General features: G+C 35.1%; 1 long non-coding RNA gene across 1 annotated transcript in view; it reads right to left on the reverse strand.

Annotated features, from left to right (window-relative positions):
- The window catches only part of LOC131802486 (uncharacterized), a 33824-nt gene extending 10489 nt beyond the window's left edge, over positions 1-23335 (reverse strand). The window contains exon 1 of the long non-coding RNA XR_009342228.1: positions 22839-23335. This is a non-coding gene — a long non-coding RNA (uncharacterized LOC131802486). The remainder of the gene's footprint in view (positions 1-22838) is intronic.
- Between the last annotated feature and the right edge of the window lie 286 nt (positions 23336-23621).

Below are 23621 nucleotides of genomic sequence, written 5' to 3' on the forward strand. Positions count from 1 at the left end.
CACCCCAAATATACATTTTTTGCCAAATTCTTTGAAATATGGTAAAATCAGGACCTACCTTTATATGGGCTCTACTCCGAAACATCGATCTACATTGAAAACTTTCTTCTACCCCTTATAATCCAATATGACAAATAGAGGCCAAATCAAAAATATAGCTATTTTACACCCATTACCGTAAGATGGGAATTAAGTTTATTTGCCATTTAAAATGTAAGTTGTAGACCTCATAAAGTCCATATTTTTCATTATAGTATAATTCAATGACGATTCAACAAATATTCGGTCGCGTGCTACTTTCTTTTATTTATAATTTGTTCATGTTTTCAGAATTTATTTCATATAGATGTACATCCTAAATCTACGTTCCCAACCAATATTCTCTTGGGGGTTGTTTGGAAGAAGAATGAAAATGCTCGTATGATGCTTGATTCGACACTGACTTTATTTTTTCACAATTCCATCTTAAGTGCTAGCCTACAAAATAATTCTTAACCTTACACACTATCTAGCAACCCTTATTTTCTATTCAAGAATACATATAAATTGGTGACAGACCAACGCTACTCATCTTGCGTACATTGTCTTGCCTGCATATCTCTTGTGGGGGTCATAAAATTTTTATTACATGCTCGTTATCTTATGCAGCAGGCAAATACAGCGTTGGGTCTACAACAGGCGTTTACAGTAGATTATAATTTATAAAAACTATTAAACGGACGCGTCCACGGGTTGCGGATAGTGGGACGGTAGATATATCGGGCAGCTGCGAATTAAATAAGCAGTCGCGGACAGCTCAGTGGTTTCTAGGGGGAGAGTTTCGGACCAAATATCCGAGTGCCTGTATTCCCTGGACTCGATGAGGCGACACTGGCGCCCCTAAACTACCCAGTCGACGGCCTGGTCCACCGCAACGGACTCCCTAATGCTGGGGTGTTACGTAAACCGTGCCCATCAGTGTTCCAAGGTTTGCAGTCAGGGTACGGACTGTATTAGAACGTGTCCTCGTCGATACCTGGGCGCCTCGACGAGTAACAGGCTTAGTTGCCAAGTCCTTACCATGATATGGAGGCTATGTCATGGCGGACCTCGTCACCTCCACTGTCCAGATATCGTATGGAGAATAATTTTAGCAACAAAACAACAACAACCGACAAAAATTCAACCACCTCTTCGGAGGTGTCGACCGAGGACATGGCCACGGACAAGATCCTAACTTCGGGCGGGGACGTGACTCTGCAAACATACAGAGACGAGGTATGCGAGAGCATACAGCGACAGAGCGAACAGCTGTCCGCCCTTCTAGAGAAGACCACTCTGAGGCTCAGCCAGGAGAGTGTGCCCTCTGGTTTTGGGAATGACTCACCCCTCTCTGATGAGGAGCTCGACGTCACCGTTATACCCTCATCTTTGAGGGGTGAGTTGGTCCGAAATAATGAAGGGGACACTCAATCTAGAGCCAAGGCGAGGTCAACTCCTGTGGAAGGGGTTCCATCGGTACCCACCGGTGCGGCCAACCTCCGGATCGAGGAAGGCGTCGTGGAAGGGGACACTGATGTTCCTATTAACCACGATGACTCCGGATCGAAGGAGGGAAACATAAGGAGGGGATACAAACGATCGGTGAGGTATTGTAAAAGCTTCATCGGTCGCGATCCCCTACAGATTACGGAGAGGGATAAGGCCCTGATTAAGAGGAACCTAAAGGCAGTGCGGAAGTTCGAAAAGAACCATCCGGAACTGCCAAAATGTTCACTCGAAAAGGACCTTGCCTCTCTATTTACAGACCTCGCCAAGAAGGTAAGTCCATCTGAGGACAAGCCAACTAACGATGCTGGGGTGGAGGGCAACACCACTCCCGAAGATGGTAAGACAGCTTCGGCTGTTGCACCGTCAACGGAATCAAGTGTAGCCCTCCCATATGTAACGCAGGGAAGCGGAGGAATGAAAGGAAGGACGCCCCTAGCGGAAATGCTGCCCCGGTGGATCCAAAGGAGGCCAAACCCTCTTCTCGTGTAACGATGAAGAGAGGACGGTCAAGGGAGGAACCACACCCCGAGGCAAAGAAACCGTCAACGGGCAAACTTCCTCCTCCGCCAACTGCGTATTCTGCGCCAGTAGCTGGCAAAAAGACAGTGGCAAGGCCGGTACAAACAGCTTCTGTGGACCCTAAGTCTGCTAAGGCTAAGTCTGCTACCATCAACCCACAACCTTCGAGCCAGAATTCAAGGAAGAGGAAATATTCCCAAACCTTATACCCGGACAATCTCCGTGTAGCGGTCATCGACCGAGCTGAGCCGGAAGGCAAAATCAGCGAAAGTCGGTGGCTTCTCATTGAGGACCGTCTGAGGGAGCAGGTTTTCCTAGGGGATGCTCCTTCTAGGCTACAATTTGGCAGTGCTACCGTCTACAAGGGAGTGAAGGTCATCTGCTGCGAAAATGAGGAGTCGAAGAACTTTCTTGTGGCCGCAGTAGCTGGCCTTCAAGGACTTTGGGATGGAAGTGCACTTGCTGCTGTATCCCTGAAGGAAATCCCCAGCAGGAGAATATTGACAGCATGGGTGCCGCCGCCCTCTGTGGACCCGTCACGCGTGCTGACAATATTGGGGAAACAAAATCCCAATCTCTGTACGGACAGCTGGCGCTTAGTTGGCTCAAATACGGAGGGAGGAGGCCTGGTCATAAAGGTATCTGTTGATACTGCTGGCCAGGAATACCTTCAGGCGCGTGGAGGGAAACTGCACTTCGGCACAGTATGGATTCGATTCCGTCTAACGCCGCTGCCGCAGTAGGAAGAACGAAGCCACAGCTGCTTAACATCGTGCAGATCAGCCTGCATCACTGTAAGGCAGCTGGGGCTGAGCTTCTCCTATCCTTCTTCAAGCTTGAAGTTGACATAGCCCTGGTCCAGGAACCTTACATCTTTAAGAATAAGGTAACTGGGCTAGGGAGTGAGCGGTACATCACCTATGCCACCTCCAACGGGGAAAAGGTTAGAACGTGTATCGTTGCTAGGAAAAACTTAAACTTAATCTTCCTAAATAATTTCAGCGGAGGAGACGCCACGGCGGTCAGACTGGAGACTCGGGCGGGCAAAATCATCTTCCTCGTCTCCCTGTACCTACCCTTCGAATACCCCGACCCGCCAGGCCAAGTGGTAGAGGAGCTGGTCACAGAATTGGGTGGAAAAGGCTCTCCAACGCTCACCACTCTCAATGGGGCAGCAGCATCACTAATGCCAGAGGTGAGTCCATTTTTGATTTTATTTTGACACATAATCTCAAAATTTGTAACCGGGGTAAGGAGTCAACTTTTTGTAACATACTGAACTGGAAAGTTTCGACTGAACGCTCCTTCTCGGATCACCTGAAAATAACATTCCAAATTTCGGTAGAGGGCTCGATGGAACCAATTTGCAGAGCACACTGCATGGATGCTAAAGTCCACTGGAGATCTTCCCGTGGCTTCTGCATCGGATGTGGATGACTCTGTCAAGCTGTTAACAAAGATCTTGATCGGCAGCTATGAAAGAGCTTGTCCGCTAACATTCCCGGGAAAAAGGCACCAGCCTGTATGGTTGTCGAAAGACCTAGCCCAGCTCAGGAAGACAAGCAGACGTTGCTACAATAGGGCCAACAAGACCAAACTGAGTACGGACTGGGAAGCTTATAAATCAGCCTTCAATAAGTACAACAGTGAGATCAAGAAGACCAAAAGACGGCCTCCAGATTCCGTAGAGTACTTTCAAAGGATCCAAAATCCATTGGAAGCATAAAGCGGGCTGACGGTAGCTGGACTGACTCAGGTCTAGAGACTCTCAATCTACTAGCCAATACTCACTTTCCGAACTGCTCTGATGCGGTATTTGACCGATTGGTAGATCGGCCTAGTCAGCATCGTGGGACGGAAGACGTAAGTCTGGCTGATAGAATTGTAAACGCTCCTAAGATCTTGTGGGCCATAAACTCATTCAAACCTTTCAAGTCACCGGGTCCAGATGGCATTTTCCCTGCTATGCTACGGCATGCGTCGACGGTGATAATACCATTCCTGGAAGTGATTTTTAAGGCTTGTTTGCGTCTTTCTCACATTCCATTATTGTGGGGGGAAGTAACAGTCACTTACATTCCCAAAACTGGGAAGTCAAGCCATGTACTTCCAAAAGACTACAGGCCTATCAGTCTCTCGTCCTTTCTATTGAAAACGTTAGAGGGACTAATAGACATAGAGATCAGATCTCTAATACCCTTGACATCGCTAAGCACTGCTCAGCATCTGTTAGTGTTCTGTTAGGAAAACGGTCATTAGGGGTTAAACTATCCAGATGGGCGCGCTGCAATGGTTTAGGCGTGAACCCATCCAAAACTGAGCTCGTACTCTTTACAAGGAGGCGGAAAATACCTGTCTTCTCTCTGCCAATGCTGGACGGTATAATTCTAAGCCTTTCTTCGGGAGCAAAATATCTCGGTACTATCCTAGACCAGAAACTAAGCTGGAAGAGGAATATCGAGGAGCGAGCGAAGAAGGGCTTAAATGCACTTTACTCCTGCAAAAAATCCATAGGAAAGAGTTGGGGGCTTAAACCCCATATTATCCGATGGATATATGAGTCAGTCGTCCGACCAATCCTAACCTATGGGGGACTTGTTTGGTGGCATTCCTTAAGGAAAACCACCCTCAGCAAGAATATTGATAAAGTTCAAAGAGTTGCATCGCTACTAATTACAGATGCGGTCAGGAGCACGCCACAATCCGGATCTGAGTCAGTAGATCTAGAGATTGAGACCTCAGTGAAGCCACCTTTATGCCACTTCTTTCAAGTACTTCATAATCACTATCTTGGGAGATTTCAACAGAACTGGTTATCTGGAAGGGGATGTAACATCTCCACAAAGATTTGGCCAGTGAACTCTAAAAGGAGATCACGGTCACTCACATCCATGACGAAGTTGGACTTGAAGCTTGTGGTGGGTCTAATTACAGGTCATTGCAACATAAAGGCCATGACTTCAAAATGGGGGGTGACGAGACTGAATACTTCAGGCTTTACCAATTTATTTAATTGACTTGATTTCTTGAGAACTGAAATTGATGTCGGGTTACATGGAAGTGTAGTACCGTTTTGTGTGGTGGCGAAACGGAATAGATGATATCGAAATAATTTAACGCGGTCACACCAAATTTAAAAGATAATTACTTTTTCAAAATCGCTAAAAAATCACGAAAAAAGAGATCTCATGGCAAAAAATCTCAAATCGGGAAAAAATGAAAAAAATCAATCAAATTTTAAAATCATAGTACGTTCTATTGACAAACTTTGTAAGGATCTTTAAACATTTGCTGTAAAAAATCAGCGAACAAGTTGAAGATTTTTTCAATTTGTTATTCTTCTTTTGTACATTTTTTTTCAATTTGTATTATCATATTGAATTCAGTGGATTTTTTGTGAACAAAATAAAGAATAATTTCTCACACTATACAATCTTTCACCAAAAAAAAAAAAAAAAAAAAAAATTAAATAAGTGCGAAATACGATGTTAACTGATATCTACCTTTCAACTCCAGGGCCGACATCGTGGTTCAGCTGGAAGATGTGAACACATTTAAACAAACAAAAATTACCGAAAAAGCCTAATGGGGCTCATTTCAAAGCGTGGACGTACTTCTTTCATGTGACAATAATCCGTCCAATGAGAGCTCAAAATGCAAAATTCTTTGGGTGTGCAATCAGTAAAATGCCAAATATAAATGGTGGAAAATAGTAGAGCGAATGGGACTTTTAGTAGGAAAAGGATTTCTATCCCTCCAGAAATTCTTCCCATACATTCAAGATACCTTAAATCGATTTTGCAGGTCATGATATCCATCATAACTCACGGATAAGGGTACAACCCGATTTCATATTTATATAACCATCGTATGATTTAAGCTATTTTTGGGGTCTTGGCCACTTTTATAATTTTTTTGGCCCTTATTTGGCATCTTTGGTAGAGAACCTTCCATAAAATTTGAAATTTTTAGAGTAGGGCACATATTGGTCTTGACCACATTCATCAATTGATTTGGCTAAAAAATTGTATATGGTGTCCCTTGGGGTAGGCAACAATCATACAGATAATTGCCTCATACGAATTTATTTAAGTAAAGTCCCCACATTGCAGTAAAAAAAAAAAAAAAAATATATATATATATATATATATTTTTTTTTTTTACTGCAATGTGGGGACTTTACTTAAATAAATTCCTATGAGGCAATTATCTGTATGATTATATATATATATATATATATATATAATATATATATATATATATATACCTATATATATATATATATACCTATATATATATATACCTATATATATATATATATATATATATATATATATATATAATCATACAGATAATTGCCTCATAGGAATTTATTTAAGTAAAGTCCCCACATTGCAGTATATATATATACCTATATATATATATATATATATATATATATATATATATATATATATATATATACTATATATATATATATATATATATATATATATATAGTTTTTATATATATACAGTTCGTCAAATAATTCTTTGCAAAATTAAAAAAATTATTTTTTTTCATATATAAAGTAAAAATTTATTAAGAAAAATATTTTTTTTACATTTTGATATTAATGAAAAAAATTATACGTTTCTACATTAAATAAAAAAATAAAATACAAAAACAAAATAAAAGCAAATATTTCCTTGTCAATAAATTCTTTGCAAAACGAAAACTCATAGTAGAATTACAACAGAAACTTTAAAATTTTAATATTTGGTATGGTGTCCATTAGCATTCATGACTGCCTTTAGCCGACGCGGCATTGACTGTATTAGTCCATTTATATCGTAATATTCAGGAATTTTCTGCCATTCTTCTTGTATTGCTTTGACTAAAGCGTTTTTATTGGTAGGACCGCGTTTTGCAACCTTTTTCTTCAACAATGCCCACAAATTTTCTATGGGATTTAAGTCAGGACTTTGGGGAGGAGCGTCAAAAAGTTTGCTGCAATTATAAACCAACCAGGTCCTGCAAAGTAACGATTTGTGTTTGGGGTCGTTGTCCTGATACAACTTATACTTAAGTTTATTTGGCTTTTGGGGATCAACAAACCCGAAACGTTTGGCACTCCTGAATAATTCATTTTTCAGAATGTCCAAATAATATTCTTTCGTCATAGTTTCGTTAAGAATACGCAGCTCCCCAACGCCCTTTGAAGAAATACAACCCTACACCATTACAGAGAGCTTGCCAAACTTAACTGTTGGTATTATATTTTTTTGTTGAAGTGCAGAGTTTGGCTTTCTCCATACTTTACTGGGTCCGTCATGATGATATAACATGATTTTTGTCTCATCGCAAAAAATTACGTCGTTCCAGTACTCCTCAGCATTTGTAACATTATTAGTAGAAAAGGTAAGCCGCTTCTCAATGTTAACAGCAGAAAGCAATGGCTTCTTTCTGGCTACATGAGACGAGTACTTGTGGATTTTTAAGACTTTTCTAACAGTCTCGTGGCTCACTTCCTTATGACACTCATTTTTTATGTCCAATGCCAACTGCCTCAGATTTGTTTGCGGATTTTCTTCTATTTTTTAAAAATTTTGGACTGATCGCGTCTGTTGAGTTTTGGTGGTCTTCCCTTAGAATTGTTAAGGTGCAGACGATTTTCTTTTTCTGCACGATTAATTATATTATATATGGTCCTCAATTTAATATTAAACATTTCCGCCAATTCTTTTGCCTTTTTTCCCTTATAATAGTTGTAATAAACAAACTGAATTAAATTATCATCAACTCGTTTTCCAGGCATGGTTAAAATCGCAGTGTCTGTTTAAATGTGCACTTGTCCAAATAATAAATCGTATTAAAATATTAGTGGAGAGCAAATTAATAAAGCAGCCCAATTTTTTTTTTCGAAAATGATGTACCGTTATTTAGTTTTGTTTTCCTTTTCGACCTATGTTTACATTTTGCAAAGATTTAATTGACAAGAGAATATTTGCTTTTGTTTTGTTTTTGTTATTTTTTGGTTTGCTTTATATAGAAATTTACATGTTTTTTTTAATTAATGTCAATAGTAACTGTCACCTTTAATATAAAATAAAAGAAAAAGTGTAAGAAAGTTCGTTTTTGTTTATACATTTTCAATTTAAATATCAAAATTACGGCTTTTTTGCATTTTGCAAAGAATTATTTGACAAACTGTATATATATATATATATATATATATATATATATATATATATATATATATATATATATATATATAAATAATTAATGTCAATAGTAACTGTCACCTTTAATATAAAATAAAAGAAAAAGTGTAAGAAAGTTCTTTTTGTTTATACATTTTCAATTTAAATATCAAAATTACGGCTTTTTGCATTTTGCAAAGAATTATTTGACAAACTGTATATATATATATATATACATATATATATATATATATATAATATATATATATATAATATATATATATATATATATATATATATATATATATATATATATATATATATATATATATATATATATATATATATAATTGCTCTTTACTTTGAATGTACTATTCGCAGTTACACTTTTCATTAGTCAACATTATACTTTCCATTCGTATTTTTCGTTATATTCGCAAAATGTTTAAAACTTCACTTCAGATGTTTCAAACTTCATTTTTAATTGTCATAACTTTGGTTTGAATGGAACAAAGAGCAAAACTTGTTGTTTGCTCAGAAAACAGCTCATTTCCCAAAGTTAAATAGGGAGAGAAATTAATGCTCCCAATTACAATCTCCCTTTGCAGAATGACACACCTAACCAAAAAAAAAATAAAAAAAAAATATATACAAATCCTTATCGACCATGAATTCTTTTATGAGAAATATGCACAGTATGATGCTAGAAGAAATTACGAGAAATATATTTGTATTAGCATAGCAAATCATTTTAAAACAAAAATAAATACTATTCTAATCTGTTGTTGGAGCGCAAACGGCTTAAGCCAACATAGATGTGTCAGATCTCTGCCCACAGTTACAAGAATATGCAATTTTGACACACGTGAATCAAACTGTGGGTTGTCTGTGGGTGCCAATGTCCATGCAATAGTAAGAAAAGAAAGAAAAAAAGCTCAGTTTAAACAATTCGTTCTACCGGCTAGTGCCATGAGGACCTTGTTCATACTTGCCCTCTGGAGAGATAGAGGTTAAACAGTTCATGGGTTTGGATTTCTTGTTCCGGAATTCCACGTGCGACTGGCGTCCACACATAGTTCAATATCTAACGTTTCAAATATGGTCTAAGAGTTGTTTGCAATACATTCCTAAACAGTGTGGCATGGTTGACCATATCAAACTTCTTTGATAAGTCAAGGACTTCCAATACTGTTGTGACACTCTGAATATGTAATTTTTTTTTTTTAAATAACTCAGTAATTTTAATATTTTTCCAATCACATCGTTTGCATTTTTTGTTGAAAACTTCAAATTTGATTCTCCTTCGTGTACATACCATTTTCAAGTTTGTTCTCTAATTAGTAAAACTTTTATAAGAAAAATAAAAAACCACCTCGTTTTATCTCTGCAAGAGTATTATAGGAGGTTATGGGCGATATCAAGCAAGAGTCAATCCGTGGAATCTTGAAAGCCCGTGGAACTAATTTTGAGAATTGGAGTTTTCGAGTGTACATCCGCATTGCTGGATGCCATAGAGTAAACTCCACCAGCCTAATAAAACTGAGCAGACGCATTCTCTAAAAAGTATAAAAAGGCTTAGACAACAATCATAAGCATGATAGCAGATGATTATTTGGAATGTGTTCGCGACAACAAAACAGCGAAGGAGATGCGGTCTGCTCTGCAAAATACATTTGCTAAGAAGTCGGTTACGAGCCAGACATTGGTAAGAAAACAATTAGCGGTTTTGCGAACGCTGTTTGATGAGCTTTTACGAAAATTAAAAACGTCTGGAAGAAGAAGACGAAAAAATTTCTTTGGCAAAGGTCCGCTGTAAGGAAAAGGTCCATAAATAAAAGAATTGCCGCGTTCGTTTCAAAAAGGAAAAAGCTAATACAGCATAAGCTTCGAAGTCAATTTGTTTCATATCAGCGATCTCTGGTGGTAAGATAATTAAAGATAAGTTTGAAGATTTAGTATTCAAGATAGATTCTGGGGCGATCACATGTGTAAACATGATTGGTGTTCCAATAATCTCCAAAATTACCATAAATGTTGTGAAACATTGTTGACATATGGCCAGTAAAGTGCAGTTCTGACAAAATATATTTAAAAGCTACCTTTGAAACACGAAAGCGATGTTTAAACCTTCAATGTGAAAGAAAAACTATAACAGCGGTTGTGGTTTATTAAAATGAGTGTACTTACATATTTTCTGGCAAAGATAGAGGATTGCTTTTATCGAAGATTTGTTTTCTTAAGATGGTTACATTGAAATCATCTTGTGAAGCCGACGATGACATAAAAATCCTCATCCATTTTTTCAAAATTTCACTTTTTCACCAAATAAATAACAACATGTTTTTTATTCTTAAAGATGGCAAATTTTACATTTTTAAATGTAACAAAATCGATAAATTAGATTCTAAATTAGGATCGAATTCAATCACCCCAACATATAAAAAGATAACACTTATTGATGTTACGTAGCGCTCAAATAAGGGTGAGAATAAATAAAGCGCATATTTGGTTGGCTTCTTCGTAGAGGAACAGAGGAGCTTTAGTTTGACTTAGTTCGGAAATGGACTTAGGCTCCTTTGTTCATTTCCGAAGAAGCCAGCGGGTGACTTAAGCCAGTCAAATATGCGCTTTATGTATTCCCACCTTAATATTTGCTCGCAGTTCATTCCATTTTGAATATTTGTAGTTGTGTCGCCAACTTCTAGGTTATTAAGGAGATTTTGTAGTGTAGGGGATAAAATAAAAGAAGACGTCATTTAGTGGAGTAGGATAGATTTTTTTATGACATGCAAGTGTTCACACAAAGAAATCATGTTATATAACTTGTTGTAGTCAGCACATAAACTCCGGAGAGGGTTATTTAATTCATAGTTGGATTTTGCAAATGTTAGTTTAAGTGGTATATAACTACGCGTACTTCGTGAAGGGACATTGAATTTTATTTCACCAGTTAAAACTCAGAATCAATTTGACCGCGTAAAATGTTGATGATAAAAATACATCTAAGCATTAATCGCCTTTTCTCTAGTGTAGGAATATCAATAAGTTTAAGGCTGTTCTTATATGGTGGAAGAAGTTCATTTGAATTCCATCCTAAATCTCTAAGAGCAAACAATACCGGAAGGCATAGGAGTGCCGTTGTAAAGGTGTGCAGAAACAGACATTTTATTAATACCGGATGTATATGCTAAAACAGATCGATTATAAAAAACGATATATTTTTATGTTTATCTGCAGGAACAGTTTTTGTACTTTAGCCGATGGATCCAAATAGAAGGATTGTTAGATTCTGCAGTAACAGAAGTTTCATTCAACGGTGCCGTAAAAGGCAGAGAATATAACGTTTGCTTATTAGAGTTGCCGGTAGATGTTAGATGTTTATCTTTATCTGCAGGAACAGTTTTTGTTCTTTAGCCGATGGATCCAAAATTTTCAATTTAAATATCAAAATTACGGCTTTTTTGCATTTTGCAAAGAATTATTTGACAAACTGTATATATATATATATATATATATATATATATATATATATATATATATATATATATATATATATATATATATATAAATGCTCCTTTCTTTTGAATGTACTATTCGCAGTTACACTTTTCATTAGTCAACATTATACTTTCCATTCGTATTTTTCGTTATATTCGCAAAATGTTTAAAACTTCACTTCAGATGTTTCAAACTTCATTTTTAATTGTCATAACTTTGGTTTGAATGGAACAAAGAGCAAAACTTGTTGTTTGCTCAGAAAACAGCTCATTTCCCAAAGTTAAATAGGGAGAGAAATTAATGCTCCCAATTACAATCTCCCTTTGCAGAATGACACACCTAACCAAAAAAAAAAATAAAAAAAAAATATATACAAATCCTTATCGACCATGAATTCTTTTATGAGAAATATGCACAGTATGATGCTAGAAGAAATTACGAGAAATATATTTGTATTAGCATAGCAAATCATTTTAAAACAAAAATAAATACTATTCTAATCTGTTGTTGGAGCGCAAACGGTTTAAGCCAACATAGATGTGTCAGATCTCTGCCCACAGTTACAAGAATATGCAATTTTGACACACGTGAATCAAACTGTGGGTTGTCTGTGGGTGCCAATGTCCATGCAATAGTAAGAAAAGAAAGAAAAAAAGCTCAGTTTAAACAATTCGTTCTACCGGCTAGTGCCATGAGGACCTTGTTCATACTTGCCCTCTGGAGAGATAGAGGTTAAACAGTTCATGGGTTTGGATTTCTTGTTCCGGAATTCCACGTGCGACTGGCGTCCACACATAGTTCAATATCTAACGTTTCAAATATGGTCTAAGAGTTGTTTGCAATACATTCCTAAACAGTGTGGCATGGTTGACCATATCAAACTTCTTTGATAAGTCAAGGACTTCCAATACTGTTGTGACACTCGGAATATGTAATTTTTTTTTTTAAATAACTCAGTAATTTTAATATTTTTCCAATCACATCGTTTGCATTTTTTGTTGAAAACTTCAAATTTGATTCTCCTTCGTGTACATGCTATTTTCAAGTTTGTTCTCTAATTAGTAAAACTTTTATAAGAAAAATAAAAAACCACCTCGTTTTATCTCTGCAAGAGTATTATAGGAGGTTATGGGCGATATCAAGCAAGAGTCAATCCGTGGAATCTTGAAAGCCCGTGGAACTAATTTTGAGAATTGGAGTTTTCGAGTGTACATCCGCATTGCTGGATGCCATAGAGTAAACTCCACCAGCCTAATAAAACTGAGCAGACGCATTCTCTAAAAAGTATAAAAAGGCTTAGACAACAATCATAAGCATGATAGCAGATGATTATTTGGAATGTGTTCGCGACAACAAAACAGCGAAGGAGATGCGGTCTGCTCTGCAAAATACATTTGCTAAGAAGTCGGTTACGAGCCAGACATTGGTAAGAAAACAATTAGCGGTTTTGCGAACGCTGTTTGATGAGCTTTTACGAAAATTAAAAACGTCTGGAAGAAGAAGACGAAAAAATTTCTTTGGCAAAGGTCCGCTGTAAGGAAAAGGTCCATAAATAAAAGAATTGCCGCGTTCGTTTCAAAAAGGAAAAAGCTAATACAGCATAAGCTTCGAAGTCAATTTGTTTCATATCAGCGATCTCTGGTGGTAAGATAATTAAAGATAAGTTTGAAGATTTAGTATTCAAGATAGATTCTGGGGCGATCACATGTGTAAACATGATTGGTGTTCCAATAATCTCCAAAATTACCATAAATGTTGTGAAACATTGTTGACATATGGCCAGTAAAGTGCAGTTCTGACAAAATATATTTAAAAGCTACCTTTGAAACACGAAAGCGATGTTTAAACCTTCAATGTGAAAGAAAAACTATAACAGCGGTTGTGGTTTATTAAAATGAGTGTACTTACATATTTTCTGGCAAAGATAGAGGATTGCTTTTATCGAAGATTTGTTTTCTTAAGATGGTTACATTGAAATCATCTTGTGAAGCCGACGATGACATAAAAATCCTCATCCATTTTTTCAAAATTTCACTTTTTCACCAAATAAATAACAACATGTTTTTTATTCTTAAAGATGGCAAATTTTACATTTTTAAATGTAACAAAATCGATAAATTAGATTCTAAATTAGGATCGAATTCAATCACCCCAACATATAAAAAGATAACACTTATTGATGTTACGTAGCGCTCAAATAAGGGTGAGAATAAATAAAGCGCATATTTGGTTGGCTTCTTCGTAGAGGAACAGAGGAGCTTTAGTTTGACTTAGTTCGGAAATGGACTTAGGCTCCTTTGTTCATTTCCGAAGAAGCCAGCGGGTGACTTAAGCCAGTCAAATATGCGCTTTATGTATTCCCACCTTAATATTTGCTCGCAGTTCATTCCATTTTGAATATTTGTAGTTGTGTCGCCAACTTCTAGGTTATTAAGGAGATTTTGTAGTGTAGGGGATAAAATAAAAGAAGACGTCATTTAGTGGAGTAGGATAGATTTTTTTATGACATGCAAGTGTTCACACAAAGAAATCATGTTATATAACTTGTTGTAGTCAGCACATAAACTCCGGAGAGGGTTATTTAATTCATAGTTGGATTTTGCAAATGTTAGTTTAAGTGGTATATAACTACGCGTACTTCGTGAAGGGACATTGAATTTTATTTCACCAGTTAAAACTCAGAATCAATTTGACCGCGTAAAATGTTGATGATAAAAATACATCTAAGCATTAATCGCCTTTTCTCTAGTGTAGGAATATCAATAAGTTTAAGGCTGTTCTTATATGGTGGAAGAAGTTCATTTGAATTCCATCCTAAATCTCTAAGAGCAAACAATACCGGAAGGCATAGGAGTGCCGTTGTAAAGGTGTGCAGAAACAGACATTTTATTAATACCGGATGTATATGCTAAAACAGATCGATTATAAAAAACGATATATTTTTATCTTTATCTGCAGGAACAGTTTTTGTACTTTAGCCGATGGATCCAAATAGAAGGATTGTTAGATTCTGCAGTAACAGAAGTTTCATTCAACGGTGCCGTAAAAGGCAGAGAATATAACGTTTGCTTATTAGAGTTGCCGGTAGATGTTAGATGTTTATCTTTATCTGCAGGAACAGTTTTTGTTCTTTAGCCGATGGATCCAAAAAGAAGGATTGTTAGATTCTGCAGTAACAGAATTTTCATTCAACGATGCCGTAGAAGGCAGAGAATATAACGTTTGCTTTTTAGAGTTGCCGGTAGATGTTAGAGGATTGTTGTAAGCAATTGTACTGGATTAGTTAGCAACAATTGCGGGCACCGAAAATTGAGGAGCTGTAGGTACAATTTTAGAAGATTGCATTTCGGCTGGAACATTTTCAGAATCATTTTCCATAGTTGTACAATTAATAGAGGGTAGAATGTCCGAGCCAAAAGATATGGCAGTATTATGTGGCTGAGCCACAGCTGGTGAGTTTACCCGAATCAAATCTGCATCAGGTACAAAGACTTTTCAAAATTTTAAAGCTTTAAAAATGCTTCGTTGAAAACATTCTTAATTTTTTTTTTAATTTTTCAATTAAAAACATTCACATACAACAGAAGGCAAATCCAATATTGAAAGTTTTTGGTCAATAAATTAACAAGAACAATTTTTGTATTTTTTTATAAAGACTATCCTAACAATATTTATTAACACTCTCATAGAATTTAATTTTCAATAAAATAACAATATATGCCTAAGTATATATTTTTACAATTTTAGGTGTGAGTGATTTCAGCATTTCCACTCAAACTCCTGGAACGACATAGGCATACGCTGTGTACATTAATGATTAATTTTCGAGGGTGACTGGCTCAATCTGCATTTTGACTATACCAAAGCATGCTAAGAGGCATCTGGATAAAAATCCCTATATTTCGCTGTCTATACATTAATTATTCTATTCCGACTTATTATTTTTTAGTTGCTTGCCACACTGTCGACTTGAAAAGACAAATATATATTAGATTTGCATGCTCAAAATGTTCTAATAACGATGTCCCCATTTTGAAGTTTGGCTTTAATAAACCAGTACGTGTTTGTGGAGTATGTTTTGATGTATTGCAAGGAGTAAATGGAAGCCTGTCGTAGACAAGAATTCATATCATACTCTATACATGGTAAAAAGATTACATTTATTGATGTTACGTTGTGATAATATTTGCTCGCAATTCATTCCTTTTTGAATATTTGTAGTTGTGTCGCCAACTTCCTGTCGTAACTTTGCATAATTTTAAGATAAACAATAAAGTTGTGTACCTATATTTTTCCGATTTTATTCGTACTTTTTATGTCTTTCTATTTTTTGTATCTCAAATAAATATAACAATTGTGTTTTTTCCTTTTTTGTGACGTGTTCACAGGTTGCGGATCCTTTTGAGGTCATAGTTTTTACTGACATAAGGCTTTCATTGAGACCGGGAACATACAGCACATCTTGAAGTAGGATTTTGTTATGCTTTCCTTCTATGAGGCCTTCCCAATCCCCTCTACATCTAAAGCTTTTCCATCAGCTACATACGACTTACCGTTCCTGATTTCCGTCTTAGTGAAGAATTTCAAATTACTTGTAATATGAATAGATGATCCGTAGTCCATTCGTGATCTAAGAAACATTCAAACATACCTGACGAAATATGAATTCGATTTGTTCGTCTTTCTCTTTTTCCAATTTAAAACAGTTTTTCTTTAATGATAACAGTTAATTGCCTTAAACTTCATTTTCTTACGTATTATTAGAATTTCCTGTTTCCTGCGATCGACTCCTCTGGTTGACGTAACTAATACACCAAAAGACTTCGGCAAACTATGTAACAGCTATTGATGTAGTCTTGTACATTTCTACTTCTATCATTTATGCAACTTAGACGTCATAGTTTTTTTTTTCTCATATCATTTTCAATGTGTTCCACGTGCACTTTGCTGACGTTGACATCCTGATAAGATGTATTTGCGAATTCTCCACACATATTGCTATAGTTTTTTTTTTTTGGCTTTCTGAACTCTGCTGTAACATAAATTGCCGCATCCTTTTCCACAACATCCCACAGATCCGTGTGAAATGCATTTGCATCTCAAATTTCCATTTATAATAGTTAAAGGAATTTTACAATGGAAACATCACTTTTTACTCTATTTCAAATTAACACGAATAATTATATTGCAAAATTGAACAGAGAAAAAATATGTATACAAGTCGTTTTAAGAATACAATGCAGAAAGAATATACATTTATTGAAAAATTTGTCTATTACAATTTTTCAGTTTCAAAGTTTGTTGAGAATAATTTCAAAAAAGTATATCTAACATAATTTTTATTTGAAACACCCAAAGACAATAATAATAAACACTGCATAGAATTTTATCAATCTCGATTAGCGACAAAAAATTCTATAGAGAATACATAAAGAAAATAACATCAATATTGACTAAGTACAGCTTCCCTTTGAAATCTATAAATTAATAAAAAATACTATAATAATAATAAAAATCAACAAACTACAGAACAAGATAAAAAGCAGTAAGTTCGGCCGGGTCGAACTTTGAATACCCTCCACCATTTGGAACGAATTTGGAAATTTTCAAAAATTCTGTTAAAATCTTAAAAATACCTAATATAGCCGTTATATTTTGGTCGTCGACGTGGGCCTACATAGGCATTGTTTGTCATAAGCCAATACCATATTCAAATTCGAAACTTGAAATAATGGTTAATAATGTAGCTCAAATCAACAAAATACCGTATGTAGGGAGGTTCCGTTATATCGAAGATATACGAAGACCAGGACCTGCATAGACAATTTTCTGTCACAGGCTGTAGCATCCATTACGAACTTAAAACACGATATCTCAAACAATTTCGGTGAGTATTGTACATAAAATCGTCAAAATACCGAATATAGGGAGGTACTGATATATGGGGCCTACCGGAAGACCTGGACCTGCATAGGTCTTCGGGTAGGCCCCTGTCACAGACTGTAGTTCCCATTACGAACACTAAATATGTAATTTGAAATTACTCCGGTTAATAATGACGCTAAAATCAACAAAATGCCGAATATTGGGAGGTTCCGTTATATGGGGGTTATACCAAGACGTGGGCCTGCACAAACAAATTTCTGGCTTAGGCTGTAGTATCCATTTCGAACTTCAAATACCAAATTTGAAACAATTTTGGTGTATTATATCACTACAATTACAATCAAAATACCGAATATTGAGAGGTACCGTTATATGGGGGTTATATGAAAACGTGGACCTACATGGCCCATTTACGAACTTAACCTGCCTACTGGCAAAATAAACATGTGTGCAAAATTTTAGTCTTCTATCTCAATTCGTTCGACAGAAATCACTAAATCGACTCAGAATTTTTTTTCAAAAATTATGTTTGTTGATTTTATGGGAAATTTGCTGTTCAACATTATACTTTTCATTCGTATTTTTTATTATTTTCTCAAAATGTTTAAAACTTCACTTCAAATGTTTAAAACTTCATTTTTAAATGTCATCATTTATTTTATTTATAAATACTCTTATTTTTTAGGTATGGCACATATTTCATCGACGTTCTGAGAGTGGTTTGAAAAGGAACAAAGAGCAAATCTTGTTGTTTGCTTAAAAAACAGCGGATTTTCCAAAGATAAAAACGGAGAGAATTGAATGCTCACAATTACAATCTCCCTTCTCAGAATGACACACCTAACTAAAAAAAGTCCAAATATAGAAATCCTTATCAACCATGAATTATGAGAGATATATTTGCATTAGCATAGCAAATCATTTTAAAACAAAAATAGATACTATTATAATCTGTTGTTGGAGCGCAAACAACTTAAGCAAACAATAAATACGAGGTCGAAAACTTTATTTGATCTCTCGCAGAAACTCATTACACGTCTAGAAACTGTTTTAGAATAAAACGTTCAGTACATATGACACTAAACACGCGAGTGGAAGATGTTGTGGTGGCACCGCACCACAGGCTAGCCTGACCACATACAAACTACATCAGGCAATATCTTAAACAAATATAGTTAAATCTGCAATATGGTATCTCAATGATGAATTCAATCATTTTTCTCATCTTTTGGGAGCAAATACATTGCAACTGGCGATTTTAATGCTAAGCACACTTTCTGAATATCTAGACTCCTTACACCCAATGGTAGACAGCATTTAAAGGCAATTTCGTCCTATAAACTAAATGTGATATGTACCTGTCAGCCTATTTACTGTTAAGGCCAGTAAAATTGTCTAACTTACTTGACCGCAAAGGTAAAAAACAAAATTATTAGAGAACAAATATCCATGTTACCTTTGTTCGACTTGTCGTCAGACCATTTCCCAACTATAAGAACATTTAAGAATCGTAACAGAATAACATACACAAAATATTTCTGTACAAACGTGCACTCAAATTAAACGAAGAGCGAAATTATAAAATATTTCTAAATAACACAGAACCCACAAAAAGAAATCAGTTTAGGTTATGGAAAGCAACAAAAAAAGTAAATAAATTTGCTAAGAACGTTGAATTAAAATCCCAGACCAAATATATACATACAGGGTAAGATAAAAAAACTGCAACAAAGTCAAACGCCATGATTTTTACATTTTTTTAAATTTTATTAAATGAAAGCAAAAAAATAGCGGAAATAGCATCAAATTTTAGATTTGTTTGGTGGCCATTTTGCGCTGGAATGAGGTTCCTTGCTTCATTTCCAGCCCGCAATGGCCACCAAAATCTACGGATGTATTTCAAAAAATATAAAAATTGTGTTTTTCCCTTTTTTGTTACGTGTTCACAGGTTCCTGATAGTGGAAAGGCAACTGTAATAGGTTTTATCAGACATGTCACAAAATCGTATCGAAATGGTTTGAATTCAAAATCGTTTTAGCTTATTCAGATTTCGTAAGATTAAGTGAACTACGAATTCAGTGTAAAAATGGCAAAATTATATATTCAATATGGTAACATTAGGGGAATGAAAGAACGAATGAATGAGGAATCAAAACAAAACACATGATTAGAAAACATTGTAGAACTGTAACTTGTGAAAAATAATCTGTTAATGAGTGTTTTTTGTGCAAAAAGAAAGTTCATTTCATTATTTTTTACGCAATGTTTTGATTGTTTCTGTAATTGAGGAGCAAAGTAATAAACACAATACAGAAAAAAACACGCCGGAGGAATTTAAGAGATGCTTCGCACAGAATTCCTTTGCCTGCGTCTAAAATACATATTAATTAATGATTAGTTGATTAAACAGCATTCCGCAATACATATTTCACATATTTTAAGATACATTTTTGTGTGTTCTTTTTGTTTTTTTCTCTGTGCTTCAATTTATTATTCGCATATTGTTTGGTTTCACAGATGAATAATTTTTGTTTAACGAAAAAAATGATTTTGCAACACTTTGTTAATAATTGACTTCGTCAATTTAGATTAACTGGTTTCTCAATTGACGAATTGCTAATTATTTTGAATAAAAAGATTAAAAATGTTTTTATTACATAAAAGTATTTTGAGTGTGTTTTAAAGTCACAAGTTTCTATAAAAATACAATTTCACTTGCAAAAACAAAAGTTTCAAATAAAAAAAAATGGTTTGACAACTTCAGAATGTTGACGACTTAAAATATAAAATGTGAGACAACATGCTAAATATTAGCATTTCCGTAATCTGAATCAATTTTTACTTCATATTTTAATACACACTGTCGATAACTCCGAAGTTTTATAAAAAGTGATATTTTTATTTCTGATAGAATTGCCGGGTTTATCAATATTCAGCCGTTTTTTTACATTGTTTCGAGCGCCTCTGAAGTATGACGGCAATGACTGGCATCGTAACTGCTTGTTATACCCTCCACCATACTATGGAGGGTATATTAACTTTGTCATTCCGTTTGTAACTCCTTGAAATAATCATGTCAGACCCAACAAAGTATATATATTCTTGATACCTAGCCATGCCGATACCTCCCGATATTCGGTACTTTCATGATTTTAGCGACATTATTCACCGTGATTGCTTCAAATTTGGTATTTGAAGTTCGAAATGGATACTACAGCCTATGACAGAAAATTTTCTGTGCAGGTCGAATAGCGCCCATATAACGGTAACTCCCAATATTCGGTATCTTTATGATTTTAACGTCATTATTCACCGGAGTAGTTTCAAATTATGTATTTAGAGTTCGTAATAGAAACTACGGTCTGTCACAGAATGTATTGATTGTAAATTGTATATGCAGGTCCAGTAGTGGGATTCTCTAAGTCATTATTTGAGTTACCGACAAAAATCGGTAACTTTAAAAAAAAAAAATTTTGATATAAAAAAGAAGTTAAAGTTCACAACATAGGCATCTATCGGTAGGTCTTAACGACTACTTTGATTTATACGCATTTTAAGTTCACCGACTTTTGTCGGTAACTCAAAAAATGAGTTAGAGAATTCCACTACAGGTCTTCGTATAGACCCATATATCAGTACCTCCCTATATTCGGTATTTTGACTTTATTTATTTTGATTTTAGGTACAATACTCACCAAAATTGTTCGAGATGTCATGTTTGAAGTTCGTAATGTATGCTACAGCCTGTGACAGAAAATTTGCTATGCAGGCCCAGGTCTTGTTATAGCTCCGATGTAACGGTACCTCGGTATTTTAATGATTTAAGCTGCATTATTCACCGTTTATGTCAAGTTCCGAACTTGAATATGGTAATGGCTTATGACAAATAATGCCTATGTAGGCCCACGTCGTATAGACTCCAATATGTTTTTAAGATTTTAATAGAATTTTTACGGCCAAATGGTGCAGGGTATTCAAAGTTCACAAGATATGGACTTTCGCAAAAGTTCGGAAATAAAGCTAATTTTTATACCCTCAATCATAATGCTAGAGAGGTATATATCACTTGATACGTCTAAAACGTGCCTCATCGTGTAATTACGATCATCAAGTAACTTTTATAAAATGTGGCATAAGATCTGTTACGAAGATGGTATATATCGGTTCACTCCCTCTGGTGCATCCCCCACAAACCGACAAAATGTTGAATATCCATGAAGCTAAAAATCTCAAAATTAACATCCGATTCCATTCAGACTTGGTACATCTCAATGTTTCCATCAACACAAAATCTGTTATGAAGATGGGAGACATAGGACAATTTCTTCCGATACATTCCCCACGTAGGGTTCAAGATTTTTACAAACTAAACGCATAAAGAAAGCGAAATAAGCATATCTTCAAATTTCACTCATTTAAACATATTTGCCTCTAAAGGGTCAATACTTGTATCTGTCAAAACAAAACGAGTCAGCGATTCCTTACAAATTTCTATATCCAAAATTTTCTCTCAACCAAATAATTGTGATGAATATAGAATTTATTGTTTCGCATAAAATTAGATATAAATATTCTATTTCTTTTAAATTTTGCGCATACCAATATTTTTATCTATATTAGATGAAGTATGAAAATGGAATACTTCTGTAGCTCATGCACATTTGTAATGATTGACCCTTAATGGTGTTGAATATATGATTTGATTTTTTACACAGTCCTCTTAGCGGCCAGCAAGTGCTTGCAGGTTAGGGGTAGTTCGTCGGAATTGGTGTGAATTCTTGCTAAAGGACTATGATTGGGCCTTACAAAGAAAAAAATCACGTGCTGTCATAGAAAAACTTAGTATATTTTTTCCGCTTTTGTGGCTCAAAAATTGGTCAAAGGAAGGAGATGTACTTTCACGAGCCCTTCCCAACCATGTTATAAATAAATCCTTGCCTTAATCTGCATAACCCAATTATCACATTATTTTCCATTGCTTACCTTAGGTTAAACATGTATTATTTATTCATATATTTTACAATTAAATCTTTCAATGATAATTTTAAATACTAGGGAATCATCTAAATGCTAATTTTATTCAAATGTGAAAGTTCATTGTGTTATTTTATAATATATATATTTTTATATTTAAGAATATAACCTCTTAAATCAGTTTAATTAGATACAACTTGTACAAAAAAAAAAAAAAAAAAAATACAGTAAATTATTAATTACTTACAATTAGTTCCAAAAACTCCGTACAGCAGGCCTGATGTGGAAGGATGGATGGATGATCTTACACGTGGTATTATAATATTTAGTGTATATATAATAGTTATTTTAATTGTCAGACATAAGCCTTTGCTTTTTTTTAAATATTAATATTTTCCAATAATTAGATTAGTTATTTTTATATTCTTTAAAATAAGTTTTCGTAAAAATTGACTTAAAAGGTGTAAGGCTTCAATGCCAACAATTGAGGAAAATTTAGTAAAAAATATTAATTATCGTCGCTACAATTCCGATTGGCTAATCCAGTTTAAAATTTGGAATCCATAAGGAAGGAAGGAAGAGCTTATTAAACAAAAATATTAGCCAATATTTTTGTTTCAGCACGTTTTGACATGCTTGGATCTAGCATGTGTTCTCCAAAGCAATTTTTTTTCCACTCGAAGGCTGATTTTTTTTTTTTTAAATTATCAAAAGGTAATCTTTCTTTCTTTAATGATCGACCAGTCTAAGCTTAACTTTCTTAATGATCCCTTCTTTTCTATTCTGTTTCTACCCTACCTACTATTCGAAACAACGATAGCCATACAAGATAAATATGCATGTCCCATTTCCACTGTTCCTATCTTAAATTATTAATCAGTTATTGATCACTCAACTTATAGCAGAGAGAGAGAGAGCATGCGTAGTAGAATGTAATTGGTAGCAACAACATTCATTCATAATCTTTGTTCATCATTCATCAATGAGATGATGGCAAAAACCGTAATATTGGGTCGACAAGTGTATTGAG

This window comes from Musca domestica, unplaced genomic scaffold (assembly GCF_030504385.1).
Source record: "Musca domestica strain aabys unplaced genomic scaffold, Musca_domestica.polishedcontigs.V.1.1 21, whole genome shotgun sequence".
Classification (NCBI taxonomy): Eukaryota; Metazoa; Arthropoda; class Insecta; order Diptera; family Muscidae; genus Musca; species Musca domestica.